Here is a 9,065-nt window from a genome sequence, read left to right as displayed (position 1 = left end):
GGCCTTTAGAATCTGTGGCACAGGGCTTAGACAAAGCTGTTGCCTTTCCCAGCACAGTCTGCTATACTGCAAAGCTCATTAACTCCGCTCCAGTGTCTGATGAGCCTATTTCTCCAGAAACTTCCTAGCAGTTAGCTGGTAGGAACTTTCCATTACTAACCCAGTGGCAAATTCAGATTCTCTTCATTTTATCTAACATCCCCATACAAAGCTAAAGATAACCCAGGATACTTTAGGGCTTTGAATAGTCAATCAATTCAAAAAAGAGTTATTTAGAACATGATTAGAAATGGCCAAACGTCCATGGAACACAGTTTGCACCCGATGATATGCCCTTGGACTGAATCATCTCAGCTCACAGGCAGTCTCAGAGTGACACTGATTAGAAATTACTCATGTACATCTGCTCTGCTGAGCTAACAGGGGCCAGAGAGCTCTTCCAGCTGGTCTTTCTCTCCCAGGCAGGAAGATGGGAGAGAAATACCATATTGGAGCACCAGCTTCCCACTTTACATATGCGATCTCATTGGATTTCACCCTCTCAGTAACCCCATGTGGTAGTGTCCTCATTTTACAAATAAAAGAACTGACACATTAAAAGGTATAGTCATTTCTTAGCTGATGTAACCAGAAACAGAGCCAGCCTTCAAGCCCAGCTCTGTCTTGCCTCCAAAGACTAAGCTTTTTCTATTTCACTGGTGGCTTCCTTCCTCCCTCCCTCCCTTCCTTTTTTTCCCCTCCTCCAAAGGAGGAAAAAGCCATATGTTTTTTTCAACTGAAATGGTACACAAACCTGAATACATAAAGTATGTAAAAGCAGAGATGCCTTGCTTTATTTATAACTGCCCAAAACTGGAAACACCCCAAATGACCATCAACAGGTGAATAAAGAAGCAAACTGTGGTACATCCATTCAATGGAATATAACTCAGCAATAAAAAGTAAATGAAGTACTGATACACACAGATCAATGGTGAATCTCAAAATAATTATGCTGAGTGAAAGAAGCCAGAAACAAAAGAGTCTATACTGTATGATTCCACTTACATGGAAATTTAGAAAAGGCAGAATGGATCTATGAAGACAGAAAGCAGATCAGTGGTTGCCTGGGGCAGGGGCCAGAGTGCTTACTGCAAAGTGGCTGAGGGAACCTTGGTTCATTTTGGGGATAATGGAAATGGTTCTGTATGTTGATTGTGGTGGTGATATACATATTTGTTAAAACTCATCAGACTTTACACTTAAAATGGTACAATTTATCATGTGTAAATTATACTCCAATGACACTGATTTGTCTTTCCTTTTATCTTTTTAAAAAATCTTTTTTAATATTTATTTATTTCAGAGAGGGAGAGAGAGAGAGAGAGAGAGAGAGAGAGAGAACGTGAGCAGGGGAGGGGCAGAGAGAAAGGGAGACACAGAAAATGAAGCAGGCTCCAGGCTCTGAGCTGTCTGCACAGAGCCCGATATGGGACTTGAACTGTGAGATCATGACCTGAGCCAAAGTCAGATGCTTAACTGAGTCACCCAGGCTCCCCTCATTTATCTTCTTAAAAGCAGAATTGCTGGGGCACCTGGGTGGCTCATTTGGTTGTTAGATTCTCGGTTTTGGTTCAGGTCATGATCTCACAGTTCATGAGGCTTCGAGCATCGCATTGGGCTCTGTGTTGACAGTGCAGAACCTGCTTGGGATTCTCTCTCTTTCCTCTGCCCTCCCCGACTTGCACGGTCTCTTTCAAAATAAATAAATAAACTTTAAAAAAAAATTAAAAATAAAAGCAGAATTGTTTTAGTCAATTGAGCAATGAATGGATTTAATTGCTTTAATTGCTCAATCTACCTCACCCCTCCACCCCTTCAGTGACCCTGTGACCTTCCAAAGGGACCCTGGGAGTACCCTGTGGAAATTTACACCTTCAGGAAGCTGTTTGACCACATTAAGCTGCCTCACACAGTCACAAATATTGCCAGGCCATCCTGGCTTTGTAAATGGCATAAGATCAGCTCATTTTCAAGAAAACCACCTCAGCATTCTTACTGAGGACTGGCTGCATAGTTCCAACTAATTAATCACGAGACATCTTTGGCAAGAAAAGGCTTCCAGGCCAGTTATATTCTCTGTGCTTTGAAAAGAATAATGCAGAATTAGGAGTCAATAGATGAAACTGAGGAATGTTACCAGCATGAATGAGTGTGTATATGTGTGTGGTGTGTGTGTGATAGAGATAAATTTGCTTCATACCACCTAGATGCAGAAAACATTGTTTTATTTTCCTAAATCAAGTTACATCCGCTCCCAGTCTCCACTGACTAGAATGATAGGATACACTGTGTCTATTTTTATTGTCTCAAGGCCATGCAGGAGTCCTGGGGTGTTTATCAATCCAGAGGATTTGAGGAAGTAGCTCTGTCCTTGAGTCCACCCAGCCAGGTGTCCAGTGCCCAGCCTCTAGCTGTCTATTTCAAAGGTCGGTGGCTCTGATGCCCAGCCGGGCACGGGGACCTTGTACCAAGCCTCCAAATGGACACATCTAGTATTCTGCCATCTTGAAATCAGGCCCCCAAGGAGTGCTGGGTGCAGGAGGTCTTGGTCACTGCTACCTCCAGTGGCCTCAATGCCCCTTCCTTCTCTCAGAGTGGAGAACTCTCCCTTCCCCACCTCCTACCCTTCCTACCTCCCTCCCCCAGCCAGGCTCTCTCTTCTGGTCCCTGGAAACTTCCTCCTCCATAAGGAGCAGATAAAGGAGGCTTTTTTGCTCTTCCTCAGTCAATCCACAGCAGGAAAAGAAAGCCAAGACAGGAATTAGTTTCTTTATTAATAACTGTGTATGCGAGATTGTATTTATATTTATGTCAGATAAGTTAAAAAACAAAATTCAGCCGAGTGCCTTTGAAGATCTAATTGGCTTTTTCAAGCCATTCATGGGTGGGGCAGCATCCTACCCGCAAGTGGAAGGGAGCTCTGGGGACAGTATACGACGCGGAAGGTTTTTATAGGAAGGAGGGTGGGGTGAGGAGGTCATCAGCTAAAGAAAAGAAAGTTTCAGGCAAGCTCACTTTCTTCTAGGGGAAACAACAGGGGGAGCTATCACACACCTCATCTCCTTTTGGGGGATGGAGGAGGCCTATGTGACAGATTACCTCACTGATGCCGATCAGAAAATTCCTGACTACATTCCTGGAGGAGTTTAAAAGTGCAATTAGGTTGGGTAGGAAGCTCTGGTTTGGTGACTTGGTCTAAGTGATGCTGAGAGAGGACTTTAACTGCCTCCATCTTGACCTCAGTCTGTTCTTTGTAACTGATTAAGTTCTTTCCAGCTTATCTCTTAAGTCAGGCAAAGGACCCAGCGGGGAAAGCATCCCGTGATGGGGACGAAACTACCCCTCCAGCAATCAGGACTGCCTGAGCCATCAAGACCCCACGTGATTGACTCCAAGACAAGGATCAACAGACATGATCTTCACTGCCCACCTGCACGTACCCACCGACATTTGTCCCACATTTTCCTTATATAAACCTGGAAGTATTTTCAGCACTTGGGAGACAGTCTTTGAGACGCTAGTCCACTGTCTTTCCAGTGTTGAGCTCATGGAAATACATTCCCTTCTGGCTTCACCACCAATTGTCTCTTTGACTTTGGTGAGTGAGTGGCTGAATCTTCTGTTTGGGACCACCCCCCACCCCTCCCCGAGTCAGGTGTTCTTGTACCGTTAGGCCCTGGTTATGCCATCTGGGGCCTGTGATCTTCTTTCTAACAGATCCATGAGGTAAAAAATCATGTTGGTCTCATTCACAGTTGTATCCCCTGCACTCAGCCTGAGACAGTATAGGGGATTGGATATTCATGAGTGAATGAGTGAATAGTGTTGAAAAAACAAAGACTACAGGACAAGATGGAGTCACTTGCCCCCAGGACAGCAAACCAAGACTTAACCACACTGTCAACTTCAGCTTCTCCAGGAATGGAATTTTAAACCAATCAACCTGGAATTTTTCTGGTCACTACCAATGAGGTAATCTGTCACCTGGGCTCCTTTCATCACCCCCAAAGGAAAATGAGGTATGCTACCTAAGACCCCCCTCTTCCCTTCCCTTAGGGGAAGATGACTTTGCCTGAAACAATCCTTTCTTTTATTTTGCTGTTAACACTTTGCCCCACCCTCTTTCCCATAAAAACCTTCTATTTTGTACAACGCCTTGGGAGCTCCCCTCTGCTTGCTAGATGGGATGCACCCGATTTGTGAATCACTGGAAAAAGCCAATTAAATCTTCACATGTACTTGGTTGAGTTTTGTTTTTAAACAATAGGAAATGGCTGGAAGGACACACTCCGCACTAGAATTGTTTGGTTAGGAAATGGAGTTCTGCGGAGCACTATCATTCCTATTTATACTTCCTGTATTGTTTGCATTGCATAAAATTGTGTTGAGTGACTGTCATGTTTACATAGTTTGTATTAGTAAGCTTTTCAGAGCAAATAAGAAGCACACGTAAAGGTTTTCTTTTGATGCTGTTAATAAGAGGGCAGCTGTTGTAGTTCGCATTTGGTAGGGTTACACTTTGGGGTGAGAAAATGTTGATGATTATATTAGGCCAGATTCGGAAAGGTCAGAGTTTGGTTAAACATCACTAGACATATGACTCTCAGCTGAGCGGGTGACTGGTTTCTCAGAACATGACTTCATCTTTTCTGAATTTAATGAGACAACTTCTTAAGCATTTTGTCAGGAATAAATGATATCCCCAGGAGATGTGAATTCTATCAATAGGGACTATCCTTCTTCCAGACCAGGTTGAGAACAATTGTTCCTTTACATTCGTGAGGCTTTAGATGCCCTGTGGGAGTTGGGAGGAAAAAGAAAAAGAATATGGGAACTAAAATCCAAGGAGCCTCCCGGGAGGCTAAGGTACTTAGTCATGAAGCATTTTATTTCCTCTTCACTCCGGAGACTACAGTTAGGGAAGATCTTTGGTTTCTCTGAACCGCGCCTACCCCCCCCCCCCCCCCCCAAGAAAAACACTGCTGGAGAACCAGGAACAGAGATGCAACTAATCAGACCTGGAAGGACACAGAAGTAGCTCCCCACCTTCCACCCCAGTATTCACTGGAATTACCCAAGGAACTTTCCTCAGAGTATCAGGACTTTAGCTCAGACCAGTAAAATCAGAATCTCTGGGTGAGTCCAACAGTCTATATATTTTTAACATCAGTGGTTCTCCAACTCCAGCATGTGCCAAAATCATCTATAGGGCTTTTCAAACATGGGGGTTACCTGGGTGGCTCAGTCAGTTAAGCATCTGACTTGGGCTCAGGTCATGATCTCACGGTTTGTGAGCTCAAGCCCTGCGTGGGGCTCTGTGCTGACAGCTCGGAGACTGGAGCCTGCTTTGGATTCTGTGTCTCCTCTCTCTCTGCCCTTCCCCTGTTCACACTCTCTTTCTTTAAAAAATAAATAAACATGAAAAAAACAAAAACACAGGTTGCTAGGTCACTCCCAGGGTCTCTGATTCATAGGTCCAGGGTGGGCCCTGAGAATTGACATTGCAATAATGTTCACAGGTGACGCTGGTTAGAAGATTCTAACAGTCACTCAAAGTCAAGAACTGGCATCGAGCATCCTTCTCTACTTGGGCTTCCACATCAAGTGTCATCTTGACACTTGTTAAAACTATAGACCCTGACATAACTAAATTGACATGGGTCAGGAAATTATTTGCTTATACCATGAGTAATCTTTACTGACATTGGACTGGACTGCTCCAAGAACAAAAAAGAAAAGCTTACCCCATGGTTGCTCATGAATGCACATTGCGCATAGGATGCTCACTGAGAGACAAAGGCACACACAGGGGAGGAGAGTGCAGTCCAGACAATTAGGGGAGTCTAGGGCAAGTGGGTGTGTTCGTGGGCCACAGGCCATATGGCCAGCCCAAAAGGAAACATGAAGCTTTGATAAATTTACTGAGTGAGATGAGATTCTTTGTTGATGTTCCCCATCATTCTGAGAGCAGTGGTTATGGCAGAGCAAGCAGGGCCAGGACAAGAGGAGCCAGGCAAGGCACCTGTCTTAGGCACAACACTGAGCTGAATGCCAAAAAAAATAGTTTATACAAATAATTCATATTTAAGTTTTTAATTCTTAAATAATTATGGATTCACATGAAGTTCCAAACAATGGTATTCCCCCAAAGTGGACATATAGCTATAGTACAATAACAAAACCAGGAAAATGACACCAAAGTGATGGTGTTTTGGGGTGATGGCAGGATTCAGAGCCAAAGGCCAAGAAAGAAATTTTTAAAGATGTCTTTGGTGCAAAAAGATGATTTTATTAAAGCACAGGGACAGGACTTGTGGGCAGAAAGAGCTGCACTGGGGTTATGAAGAGTGACTGCTTATATACTGTGGAGTTGGGGGAAGTAAAGTCAAGAGAAAGTTTCTTAAAGGGATTTCCATATGCTAAAGAGGATTTACAGATTACTTGCAGCCTAGCTATTGTCAGACTAAAGTTGTTTTTCCCCTCTAGCAAAGCATTATCATTAAGACAGTAGGGAGTTCCTGGAGATTAGGCTATTGGCAAGATATTTGTAAACTGATGGAAACTGTATCAGTTTAACCTTTTGTTTTCTGTCCTTTCCTTTGTTCTTGGGCAACCAGGAGTTCCTGAGGAATAGCACACATAGTCCTCATCTTGTCTTATGGTCCCTCATCAAAAACATTACTGCTGGGGTGCCTGGGTGGCTCAGTGGGTTGAGCATCCAACTTCAGCTCAGGTCAAGCCCTGTGTCAGGCTCTTTGCTGACAGCTCAGAGCCTGGAACCTGCTTCAGATTCTATGTCTTCCTCTCTCTCTCTCCCCCTCCCCCACTTGTGCTCTCTTTCTCTCTCTCTCTCTCAAAAATAAATAAACATTTAAAAAAACCATTACTGTTAACTAGAGTATAGATGGCCATTTTTTAACCTTTAACGTGTGTGTGTGTATAGTTGAATGCAATTTAAGATGAGTAATATTTTTATTTTTAATTTTTGAGAGAGAGAGAGAGAGAGAGAGCGAGCCAGGGAGGGAGGGTGAGAAAGAGAGGGAGAGAGAATCCCAAGCAGGCTCCATGCTGTCAGTGCAGAGGCCACTGTGGAGCTTGAACTCCCAAACTGTGAGATCATGACCTGAGCCAAAACCAAGATTGAGTCACCCAGGAACCCCATTAAATGAGTAAATTTTAATGCAATAATTCTAAAGCCCAAAATCAATGAAAAACATCCATGATGAGAAAAATATCAAAATTTTATATAAAGACAGGATCTGTAAAAGCTCTGCTAACCACATTGGAGCCTGGGGCAAAAGGAAAAGATTAGTAACATTTTGTTCATCATGGATTTTTTCCATTAATTTTGATTTTTTAACTAATTGCGTTAAGAGTTTCTTTATCTTGCCTGCTGAGTTCTTGGGGGCCCCTTAGAGTTTGTGTCTGGGGCAAGTGCCTTGCTCTCCTCACCCTGCGGCCCAGCCCTTAGCGAGCATGCACAATGGCTGTGCTCTGTGCAGGGCTTGCTGAACGCAGGAGAGGACGAAAAGAGTCCCTTCCTGCTGCTCTTCTCTGCCTCCATCTGCTCTGCTTTTGGGGCTGAGCCCAGTGGCGCTAACACTTTGATTTCAGCACTAATTATGTGCTGCAAGGCACAGGGCTTCCTTCTTGGGGCCAGACGGGTCTCAGCAGTCAGCAGCTCTGGCTCTTCCCTCTAACGTCCAAGCCTCCCCTGGAGCAGAGCACAGCCCTGCACCCAGCTAAGCCAGCACCGGCTGGCCAAGTGAGGATAGCCCTATCCCTTTACCTCTCCTCCTCCCTCCTTCTCTTCCCTGACCGGTATGAAATCACAGACCCTTCCCTAAGAGCAGGCTCCCTATCCACTTTAGCGCCGGGGGTGGGAGTACACAGGGCAGTCTTCACCTTGAGTGAAGGCTGAAGCATGTGACCAACACGTTCGGCTGAGCATTCTCATTTCTGAACACCTATAGTGACCAGAGAGCTGTCTTTTATTTAAGAGTCAGCAGAGAAGTCAGGGGTCTGCCCAATTTCCCCTCCAAGGCCAAGGACAATTTCCCCTAAAAGAATACATTTAAAAGGACAATGGGAGAGAAAACCAAGTTTTTCTGAGCACATCCCATGTGTCAGCAGTAAACAAAAGGTTTCAATATAATGGTGTTAAGAGCTAAATACTAAAAAATAAGTACATTAAAAAGTAGTTCTCAGGGCACCGGGGTGGCTCAGTTGGTTAAGGGTCTGACTCTTGGTTTCGGTTCAGGTCATGATCTCGCAGTTTCATGAGTTCGAGCCCTGCTTGCTGTGGGCAAAGCGCTATCCTGGAACTCCAAGTATTTCTATCATGTAATCTGTGACCTGCGGGGCTGGCACCCCAAGGAAAGAAGACCACCACAGACAGGAATAGCTCTGACACCGGCTTGACCCCAACAGCTGTCCATCAGGGGACACACCTGCTGCTGAGGAAAGCGCTGGCAGCAAGTTTGCACTCTGACAGGGCGTGGAGTGCAGCCAGGGAAAGGGCTCAGGCTTCTTTCGGCTATTTATTGGGACACAATTTATTTTTAAATCCAAATGACACAGAATGTGGGGAGGAATCACAAGGGGAAGAATTGAAACCAATGGAGTCACTGTCTTCCCACAAGAATGTGGCCAAGTCTCTTAACCAATATTCATCCAGTAGAAGCCAGAAAGAGGCTTATTCTCCAGTCATCTTGGCCTGACCCCACCCAGCCACTCTTTCCAGAACCCCTCTCTTCTGAAGGCATCCCTCTTACGCTGATGCCCCATGACCAACACAAGAGGATGTGAATAGGACATCCCCAGAATTCTGAGTGAATTCAAAAAGAATCTAAAGGCAATTATAAAAGTTCCTATCTGAGAACCCCAGACGTTCTGTTCTGGAAATGCCTGACTGGCGATTTATATGAAAGTGCATCTGTTGTATTGAACTCTGTAAGAAAAAAAGAAAGATGGGGCGCCTGGGTGGCTCGGTCAGTTAAGCGTCCGACTTCGGCTTAGGTCAT

The sequence above is a fragment of the Acinonyx jubatus genome, chromosome B1 (genome assembly GCF_027475565.1).
Source record: "Acinonyx jubatus isolate Ajub_Pintada_27869175 chromosome B1, VMU_Ajub_asm_v1.0, whole genome shotgun sequence".
Taxonomy (NCBI): Eukaryota; Metazoa; Chordata; class Mammalia; order Carnivora; family Felidae; genus Acinonyx; species Acinonyx jubatus.
The sequence above is the reverse complement of the archived record's forward strand: the minus strand, read 5'-3'. Positions refer to the sequence as shown.